This window comes from Micromesistius poutassou (genome assembly GCF_964030765.1).
Source record: "Micromesistius poutassou genome assembly, chromosome: 19".
Lineage (NCBI taxonomy): Eukaryota > Metazoa > Chordata > Actinopteri > Gadiformes > Gadidae > Micromesistius > Micromesistius poutassou.
The window spans coordinates 7,656,697-7,667,661 of NC_140289.1; positions in this window are offsets into that span (position 1 = coordinate 7,656,697).

A 10,965-nucleotide genomic window follows, 5' to 3' on the forward strand; every position below is an offset into this window, starting at 1 on the left:
ATACACATTATACACAAACGTTGTTATAAGTCATAACGTGGTAGCAAGCAGATCACATCACATCTTGCATCTCGCATTTGCAAAGCTCACAATGTTGTACTGCCAATCTGGTAATGTTAGTACAAATTAATGTCAACAGAACACAGTGAAGCATACTTAACTGTGATTAACGTTTCAATAAATATGCAATGAATCTCGCTAACTAGCTTCAATACAAGGGTAGAAAATAATCATATTTTTAAACAAGGCATTTTGCCCCTGTGTGATACATTTTTACGGCCCCTTATTTATTTCTACATTGCACAACAGACCAGACCAACAGACCAACAAAGAGTAAACTACAGAAGTTTACTCTTTAGTTTAGCTTAGTTTAGTTCTCTGTTTCATTCTCTTTTGCCGTACCTATTACAAATAGTTTTTCGTAGTTTTCTATTTTCTATTTATTGAGCAATGCACATCTCAATGCAGAGGTCGGCTACTATTCCTCACTATGTTTAACAAAGAATCAGCAAAATGCATATATACCAATGAGCCAGGAAGGGAGACGGTAATGAAAAATAAACTTTTTTAACTTCCATTACCTTGAGTGGATAAAAACCATCACAGACGGCACCACAAATCAGGGAGATCATTTCTTGAGTTTCCATAAATTAGGTTGACATCAAGGCAGCTATAAACAGACAAAATAAAGCAGAACTTAAGTTTGGTAGTACAGCATAATTAAACACAAAAAAACTAAAGAGCAGAACTAAATAATTTACCAGTTTATACTGGTTGAATATTAACAATGCTATAAAATAAATAATCTTGGTGCACAAAAAACCTTCAATGAAGTATTTTATGAATTTGTGATTAAAACCTACCTTACTCTTCAACAGCTCTGAGTAGTTCCTGCAGGATGTGCTTGTTGTGATTGAGAGTTTGTGTTGAGAAACCTTGCAGGTGCGTGTGATCAGCTATAATGATAGAGTACGGGGCTAGAACTAAAATACTTAATTATTGGCTGGTGTTTGGTGAGCTACATACAAGTACCATAAAGTGTAGGTATAAAATATATATAATTTAACCTAAATAAGGCCACTGGGTTACAAGTGGTCATATTTAAAGTATCAATACATGCTCCTGTGTACATGTGTGTACCAAATGTGGTGAAGATTGGTTGAAGAGACATAGATAGGGGTGCAAAAACAAGGGATTTCTATAGCAGATTACCTTTTCAAACTCAAGCCCCAGCTAATGTATTTCACAGACCAATCCGCTTGAAATCACCAATGACACAAGGCTTTCTCCAAGCCTACTAGTTTGTAGATTTAGGTTTAGGATTTAGGATTTCTAAAGCACCTTATAAAAAATAAAAAAGGTTTGTACCAAAGTGGTGTACAGATGTATTGCAGTACAGATGCACTCACAGCCAATTCACCTGCAGTCAAAATAAGGGACGCAATAAAAACAGGAACAGAAACAGGGGTGGATATCAGCCTGCAGATGGTTCCAGAGTGTGGATGCAGTGACTGAGAAACCCCTGCCCCCTGTAGTGTTAAGGCAGGAGCTTGAGATGGCTGCTAGGCCTGAGGACCTAAGGGGCCTAAGGGGCCTGCTGGGGAGGTAAGGGGAGAGGAGGTTCCAGATAAAGGCAGGAGCAGTACCATGCAGGGCTTTAAGGGAGTAGGATTTAAAAACCAGATTTGAAAGTAGAAAGGGTGCCGATGCAGTGATGCAAGGACTGGAGCGATGTGCTCATGATGTCTCATCAACTATGCAAGCGATGTCTCCAAACATAGCCTGCTATTTTGCAGAATTATCAACCGCAAAATCCAAGAATGTGGAAAATATCAGACAGGCTTTGATCGTCTTATTGACTATTTTGTTCATTATGGTTTGTTGCAACTGTGCCAAGTGTGACAGTGTTTGGTAGGTTGTGAATCAGGACATAATCTCTTTGCATTTCCTAGTCTGTAGCATAAACTGGTTCACAGGAAATTAACCGAAGGCAGGATACTAAAGATTTACAGTTCATATTGTAAAGTAAATGTTGCCCGAGACCTCTTCTCGTGCTAACATTTTCATTAAGTGTCAGTGAAAACACAGCAGTTAATAAAAAGATCATCTGATTAAGTTACAACCATCCAGTGAACGGCCCAATTACAGAAATGTCATGAATCTTAAGACTATTCTGGAACGTTCCCATTAAACATACCGCACAAAGGTCAAGGCTGTGGAAGTATATAATGTCAAATTTCGCGACAAGCATGACCTTTGCATCTTTCCTGAATTAGCGTCTATAACAAATAACTGTGCAACGCGGCTTCAGACAGGAACTTGGTTCAAACTCATAGCCCCAATAGTTTGCTTTCCTTCTTTCTGCTGGTATGATCTTGTGTCTGAATCCGTTTTACATCTGTAACTGTGAAGTACCTTTCACTCGTAAAGTCTGTTTTCGTTTCAGCGACAAATTGGATTGGAAGAGTTACGACAATGAACTGAGACACAATTAGTTGAATGTCTGTGTTGACACGTGTTTTTGTGGAAGGGAGGATTTGGGCGGTGGTACGGTATTTAGTTGTGATATGATTCTTAGTAAAAGTTGTTCTGCTTAGATCAAGATATCAGTCACATAATTTTCACCCATTTATTTCAAAACCTGACTGCATCGCAATGTGGTTGCCTTGAGTAAACTTTACATAACTCAACCCGACTGTGTGTGTGTGTGTGTGTGTGTGTGTGTGTGTGTACATTTATATGTGTGTGTGTGTAGCTGTAGTCACGGCTCAGTTTATCTCCACACCGACTATGAGTCCTCGGCAGCAGCCAAATAAATATTGTTTTTCAGCTTTTAGAACCTCTGATTCTATTTCTGAAACCAGCAGCATCTCTTCATTACCACACCTGTTGCCTTGAGGAGATGCTCACATTCAAAGGAGAGGGTACGAGTTGTCACTAATCCCTAGTCTCCCCCTTTACACCCCCCACCGCCCCTTCCCTGTCCAACAGCCGGTGCGCACATCTGTCCTGTGAGCATCTGTCATGCACGGACCGCTGCTAAGCAATAAAAATGATGGTGTATGTGTGTGTGTGTGTTGATAAGCAGAAAGTAAAGAAATTAAACCAAAAGAGTAAAAAAACGAACAATTGCACCCGTTGGGTTGAACAGACCTCATTCTCAGATCTCTGCACTAGCACTAGAGAGAACAGAACCGAGAGGCCTCTGCAGACATCTGAGGGGGGTTTGATGTCTGCAGAGTCATCCCTCAAAGAAGAAGAAGAAATAAAAGAGAAGGGGATAAGGGTGGGGATGTGAGGGCTGGCTCTGTACGGCCCCAGAGACAAAACAGGTCAAAGGAAGGGCGGGCAGGGTAAGCCAAGGAGGGGCCGAGGAGGCGTATCGACTCACAGACGACGTTAAACTGTACCATAAGTATGCCATCCTGACCGAGGGCAAATCTATACTATGGATCACAATACTGACCTACAGATGTGTTTGTGTGGAGGTGTGTGTGCGGGCATGGGTGACCGTCCGTATGTGTGTGCTTGCACCACTGGAGTGTGTGTGTGTGTGTGTGTGTGTTTGTGTGCGTGTGTGCGGCATTTAGTGGCCTTCCATTTGAAGAATTAAAGGGATTTCTCATAATGATTCGACATAAGGGCCAACAGAGCCCCGTGGCCAAATTAATTATGCAAGGCACCAGTGCTTGAAAAGGCGGTTGACGTGCCGCGCTCCTGCAGGAGTTGCGGCAGTGTTGCTGGACAGTCCCTGGGAAATGGGTTAAAAAACCTCTACCAATCCCCCTGTAAAGCTGTGAACCAGATTAAAAAGGATGGCTTTGGGGATTCGATATGGGGCTACTCTGTTGGGCAGCAAATTGGAGAAGATGGGGAAGTTTAGTGGACAATGTGCACAGGCCAGCCCTCTGGAGACCAGGGCTCTCTCTCCTGGTTCAGAAATAAAAAAAAAAATGCTCCGAAAGATTTTTTTCCACATTTTCCGTGCATCCATTGGATTACCCATGCGCACACAGGGGTAACACGAGGTTAAACACTGCACACACAAGTTGTTCTCTCCCCCTTTTTTTTCTTTTGGGGGACGCCAAGGGCTATAGGAAAGCGTGGAGAAGCGAGGGCTGGTGTAAAGCGGCTGTGTAACCACCATCTGTACTTAAGCATATACTAGTGTCGGCGTTCCCAATTCCCTCCTCTCTTAAATCTTAACAAATGTGGTTTTATGCCGGTTTATGTTTTCCGGCGCTCTGCATATGGTCTTCTTTGTTTCTGCTCACAGACAGTGTTAGAGCGTGTTTATCCTTGCACACGGCTTAAAACACTTCCTCCGAGTGAGACTATTGCCTGGTTGATGAGCCATCACTGCAGACACAATAATTGAGAGTGGAACAGAGAGAAACGGCACACAGCGGCCATGTTCCACCTCCTGGATGGAGCCAAGGCAACGGCCCCAACAGGTGTGAAGGGGCCCTCTCACCCCTCGGGGGGCCCCTGCCCTGAAACAAAGCGGTTCTTGCAGAGAGACTCTGCGACTAAAAGGCTCTTGATATTGGAACAATTTGACATTAGGGAGCATTAAAATGTCAGATGTAATAATAGCTTGTGGAGAATTTTTTTCCGGAAAAAGAAAGCAAAAAAAACCTCTAAATCATGGCCAACCTAAACCGCACCATTCATCACACTTTATTTAGTCTGCTTATCGCGAGGTGGCGGAGCCTCTTCCGAGATATCTAGTGGAAAACAAACACTGCACAATCGAATGCACCCGCGAGAGTGCAAAACCACTGCGTCTATATTTATCCACCCCAGCCCCCCCACTAGACACACACACACACACACACACACACACACACACACACACACACACACACACCACCCCTCCACCATCCCAGGATGCTAAGTGGGTGCTGCAGGGTGCAGGTAATGGTGATGTCGGGGGGGGGGATGGAGCTGGTGCTCTTCGTCGTCCACCTGATGAAGACTCAGTGTGGGCGCGGAGCTGCTTTGATCCCCTCCCCAACGCCGCACGTGTTACATACAGATCCTCCGTGATTGACGTGCCGCTGCTACAGCCCTGGTTCGACAGTTGGAACCACAGAGAGAGAGAGGGAGTGGGGAATAAGATAGATCTCTGTCAATCATGGGGAAGCTCTCTCTCGTCTGTCAGCCTCAGGGGCTGGAGCTGAAAGTGTGCCCGCCACCCCCCCCCCCCCCCCCCTCATCCCGCCCAGCCCTGACTCCCTTCACCTCTCTGGAAGCACGTGGCTGCACGTTCATCACCCCCTTGCCCCCGTGTGCATGCGATTGTTTCAAAGCAACCGTTTCATCAACGCCCACCCTCAGCCGCGAGGGAAGGTGGGGAGGGAGGGAGGCGGGTCAGGGTCATAGGGGTCACGCGGCACAGAGAGATAGCGCCGCTGCTAATCCCACGGGAGGCTGAGGTTTTCGACGGTATGGAGTCGACTTGAAATGGATGAGCCTTAATCAACCATAATGCCGGATAAAATGAGCACTGCCTACCCCCCCCCCCCCCCCTCCCTCACACTCCCTTAAAAGAAACCCTCCTTCAAACCGTTTTCTCCCTTCTTTAGTCTTCAAACCCCCCTGCTCAGTATTCCGAACCTGCCGTGGCCTCATGAGCAATTACGAGCAAATTATGCAGAGATAACGCCTGCAATGATTTAAGAGCGGAGGAGGAAAACGGGACCTGCAGAAACAGCTAACACTTAGCTCTCTGTGCATTTGAGCTTTTTTGTGCATTTGAAGTGGCTCGGAATTGCATGAGAATCGGTTAACCGGAACCTCCCCCTCCTCCCCCCAACCCCACAGGTGGCAGGCCCACACACGCACACTTTCGCACACACACACACACACACACACACTTTCACACTATTAACACATAATCAATGGGGGTAAAACAGAACATTAGCAGACATCCCATCGATGTACATCTTCACAAAGTACAGTCTGCTTGTTCACAGCCGCTTTCACCTCTCCGTCGAATTTATATTTAATTCTGAGTGTGTCTGAAGAATAGAACCTGTCCGCCCACAGCTCATAAACCCATGGTTCCAGCCCCCCCGCAGGAGGCTCAGCAGAGCAGCGCGCAGTGGTTGGTTGGCTGGTGACTTGTGAACTAGCCGGGCTGTGATGGATGACGGCGATGGAGACAACAGAAGCGAGTAGTGCCAATCCTCGTCACCACCACCACCCTGCCTGACACCGTGAGAGAGAGAGAGAGAGAGAGAGAGAGAGATCACAGGTCTAAACAGACAGACAGACAGAGGGAGAGAGAGAGAGAGAGATCACAGGTCTCCATGAAGGTCCCTGCACTAGGATGGATTGGACTCACTCCTTATGAAATAACCCCAGCCGGGAATGTGCAACAACAACAAACAACAACAACACAACCACACAAAGGACATGGTGGTCCGGGGGAACACCTGCTGGGATGATGGTGATGGCCCGGCGCCAACACGCCATAAGCTCTCCATTCTGCCTCTAATCGAGACCACCTGGCAATGCAGCGCTCTGACAGAGAGAGGAGGGCACCGTCCGGCCGGACCCCTGCGGGTCGTCCGCGGGACAACACGGACAGAAATCATCCACTAATATAATGAAAATAATAATCGTAAAAAAAAAAGGCGCCGGCCCGCTCTCTGTGGCCTGGGCGAGGCAGCTGCTACAATGGAGCGGAAGAATGTCTCTGTTCGACGCCAGATAAGACCCCCGCTAGCCTCCCCCCACCCCAATCTCCCACCGCACCTCGTTACCCCTATCATCTCCATCAGCCCCCGAACCACTTTGCCCCACCGTCTCAGACCAGACGCCCCCCCCCCACACCCCCACCACTACTACCGTAACCACGACAATCTAATCCAAACCCCTCCTGTATCCACTGCCACAGCCTAACCCCCATAACACCCCTCTTCCCTTACCCCCCCCCCCCCCCCACACACACACTTGTAGTCACCATTTCATTTACATTTTAATTTAGGGACGCTTTTATCCAAAGCGACTTACAATAAGTACGTTTGTCAGAAGAAAGAGATGTACTGCTTTGGGTACAGTAAGGATGTTCATAGAAACCAAGTGGCAACCGCTAACAATTGCTAGGTTAACCCATTCACCGTATCCAACAAAGATAGCTAGGATAAGACGCCACACAATGCTAAGTACTATTTTCAACCACTATCATCTCCCCTCTGTAGCCTCCGTCACCTCCCCCCCCCATCATCATCATCATCTCCCCCATAAGCTGAACTTCCCGGGGAGACTGTGAAAGCTCAGTGGATAACACAGCGTGGCTGTGATGAGTTTCTTCCGGACGGCACCACAGTAAACATGTTCTGTCTGGCAGCTCTGTGACGGAACACATCGCTTTGAAAAACGCTGCGGTTGAACTTGGAAAAAAATGAAATGAAAATGAAAAGAACTTTGCTCAAAAGCCGCCACGCATTTTGTCCTCCACCTCAAAGTGGGGTTGTCTGCGTTCCTTCATAAACAACCAGCTGGCCACTACAAGGGTGATAACAGGAGGAGAATCATTCAGAGAAATGTACCCCGTTTTATTAATTTATTTTAAGGGAGTCCCTGGCAGAGGGCCAATGTTTCAGTGACCCATGCATAAGCCTGTTATTCCGTCTATAACCTCTTTTCTTCTTCAGTATGTTGTTTCAGGCAGCACCATTCTTTCAGTTTTATGAGCTATCGCCTTGCTTGTTTACCTGCTCACGCTTGCCTTCTTATTGGATGGAGGGTCAAATGTGCGCCCTATTTCTATATATCTTTCTATGTTTCAGTCTAAATAAAAAAGACTGAAATGTAAAACAACCCAACCCAACCCAACAACACAATTTATTATGTGGGTCTCCACTGTTAATCATACACATTTATTAAATGGTTAATGTGTTCGATAATTACATTCAGCATTAAACCAGTGGCCGTTTGATGGGTAAATCAGCTTGAGTCCTTTGTTATCCTAGCTCTACAGACATTAGCTTATCACAGGAGTCGCTCAGCTATTTATTTTATTATTCTGTTTTTGTTTTTGTCATTCGTAGGAAAATAGAAACATGACTTTATGAAAAGAGAACTCTGATCAACCAAAGAGTGTTTGTCGATTAACAACTCATCTCCCCGCAATTGGCATAACCAAAAAAGATCTGCGGAAACGTGTTTCAACCACCACTGATGCCTTTCCAAATCCTGTTCTCCAAACAGTGATGAGATCACTAGAGAGCGACGCAGAACAGCCACTCCAGCAGGAACCACACGTCAGCCTAGTACACATGTTTGTCTTTACTACACCTGACTTAATCGATGAGTGAAGGTTGTTCCACAGTCCAATAGACTGGCAGTAACCAATAAATAAGTTAATAATGACATGTACAAGTAACTAAACAGGTCTTGATGTGAAGACATTAGAGCAAGTGAGGAAAAGTGAGAAGATTTCATTATTCAAGCTTCCTCCCTTTTCAATATCTCACCTTTATTTGATGTGCAATGGAAGTTGACAAAAGAACATGTCACTTAATTAATTACACTTTCTGCCTCCTAAATAAAGAAAAGGCCTTAGGGCTAGTGACACACCATGGATACTGCTGCCAAGTAACGACCTTAAGAATAAAGCAAGCATAAAATCCAGGTTTTTGATGTTCTCACTGCCAACAACCTCAATGAAGCGATCATCAGTCGGTAGAGATTTTCTTCTCATCACTAGTGTGTGGGGAGAAATGTCTGGCCGATGCAACATCAACTTTCAATTGTTGTATCTGAACATAAAAGTGATTGAAAAGATAAATTTAAACATCATATTCCACCAAAACATCTGCGTTTAGAGATTGCAGAAGGAGGCAGAGCTCTGTCCTTTCGGAGCTTGTCTACATTTCTGGAAGGTTCACTGACTTTGTTTGAAAGTGTTTACCCCAGAACGGGTTGCTCCCCCATGGATTGATGTCGTGCAATTAAAAAAGGATATTACAAAGAGTTCAGAACACAGAGAACACAGAGGGAGGACAGAATCCATTGACTGTGGCTTTCCGACATAAAAGAGCATTCCAGCCCACATCTCTTCCCAGCTTCATCGTGATTCCTGGGCTAGACCCAGAGCTAATCTAAACTGCCTGGGGTCATACATTAAAAATGCTAAACACTAGTGATGTGGAAAATAGACTTTTGTGAGTTGGTCTGGGGTTGATAATGCAGACAAGGGCAATTTCCAAATAAAGAATGTGACAGAGAGATTAGGAAGAGGAATGATTTATCTAATTTTGCCGCCAAAGTTCACCAGCAGATCCGGCTTCACATTGTTCGAGTCATGTTTGCCAAGGCCTTGTGGGAACTTACACTGTGCAGCGGAGGACATTGGCTGGCTTGAAATCGGCCCACTTATGCCCGATATAGTGCACTAATTGGGGTGTCGCCATTTTCCAATGCTGTCAGAAATGTGAGTGGACCAATTTGCCTCGCTTTTTTGTCCGCGGCCATATCCATAATGCACCATAAAATAAGTGTACAACTGATTCACACTTATCTCCTCATTAAATCTCCAAGCTCATTTTATTCTTAATATTTCTCCAAAAGAGATGGTCCGTATCTGCAGGTTCAGGTACTTAATGAAAATGAGCTGTCACAGGGTGACATCTAACAACGTTTGAACTTGTTTACGCCATCAAAAGAGGTTGTCACGGTGATGGATTTCCAGCACTTAATTAGTGTTCAAATTCCTCATGTGCTTATTCCCTAAATAAATATTGTTCTATATAGTGTCCACTATGGAGGGAATAGGGAATGAGGGAACAAGTGAGCCAAATAGAAGACAGCCATCATATGGACTGGCGGGGGGGATATGATATTCCTCCTCTGCTAATGCCTGGCGCTTTAACGACAATGTGATGTGGATGTGGGCCTGCTCTTGCTTTCCGCTCCTTAATGATCCACGTCATTCCTGTTAATCAGTCAATTAATCACCATCTTATGAATTTAATCTCTTACTTAGGCCCTGTTCTGCATAATGGCTTTTAAACATTCAAATCCTTGCCATGGGATTACAAACGAGCCCCGCGCCGATAGTTCGTTTGTCACAAAAGAGAGAGAAAAAGAGGATTCTGGTGTGACAGGCAGCCATTGAGTGGGGAGTGCCATTTTGGTCCTATCTTCTAAGTTCTTCATGTGTTGCATGAGATGAGACGTATTCAACAGAACCGCACACTCACAGTCCCTCCTGGCACCAGCGGATTCGACGTGCTCTTTTTATGGGTGCTAGACATTCATTTATGCATTTTACTTTGCATTTAAATTAATTAAATGATTGTAATTCTAATGACTCATGTGAGTATGACATAATATGCAACCTATCATGCATTCAAGTCACATCTTTGGGGACTGAAATCACAACGTGAGCTCTGTGCTGTGTTAAATAAATAGGATTACCGATCATAGGAACAGTGTGTGAACTACGCTGTGCCTATTTATTTAGAAATGTCTCACATCTTCCGAGTCCACATATTATATCAATCAGACTATGCTTCATTCAGGCGGTCATCCGGGAGTGTGAAACGGTCACTTTAACATCTGGATGGCTACATTACATAACCTTTTACATAACTCTGTCCTCTTGCCATTAAATAATTGTAATGTTTTGTTAAAAGCAAAAGGAACACATGCCGCAACCACGGCAAGGGCTTTGCTTTGAAAGACATTTTGTTAGGGGAACAGGAAAAGGAACATGAAGAGGAGGGCAGAGTATTTACAAAGCCCTAGCCCACGGAGAGCTGCTGTGCATGGGTGAGCTCAGCCTTCACACGGCATGCTCAGAGAAAGGCTTTTGTTGTCATCTGCTCGCGCCTTTTGAGTAAATAATACGCCAAAGACCAATATTACCCACATGGATTCTAAGAAGCAGTGTACGTGAGGCTAGATGCTCTGGCAGCAATGGAATTTGTGTGTGTGTGCGTGTGTGTGTGC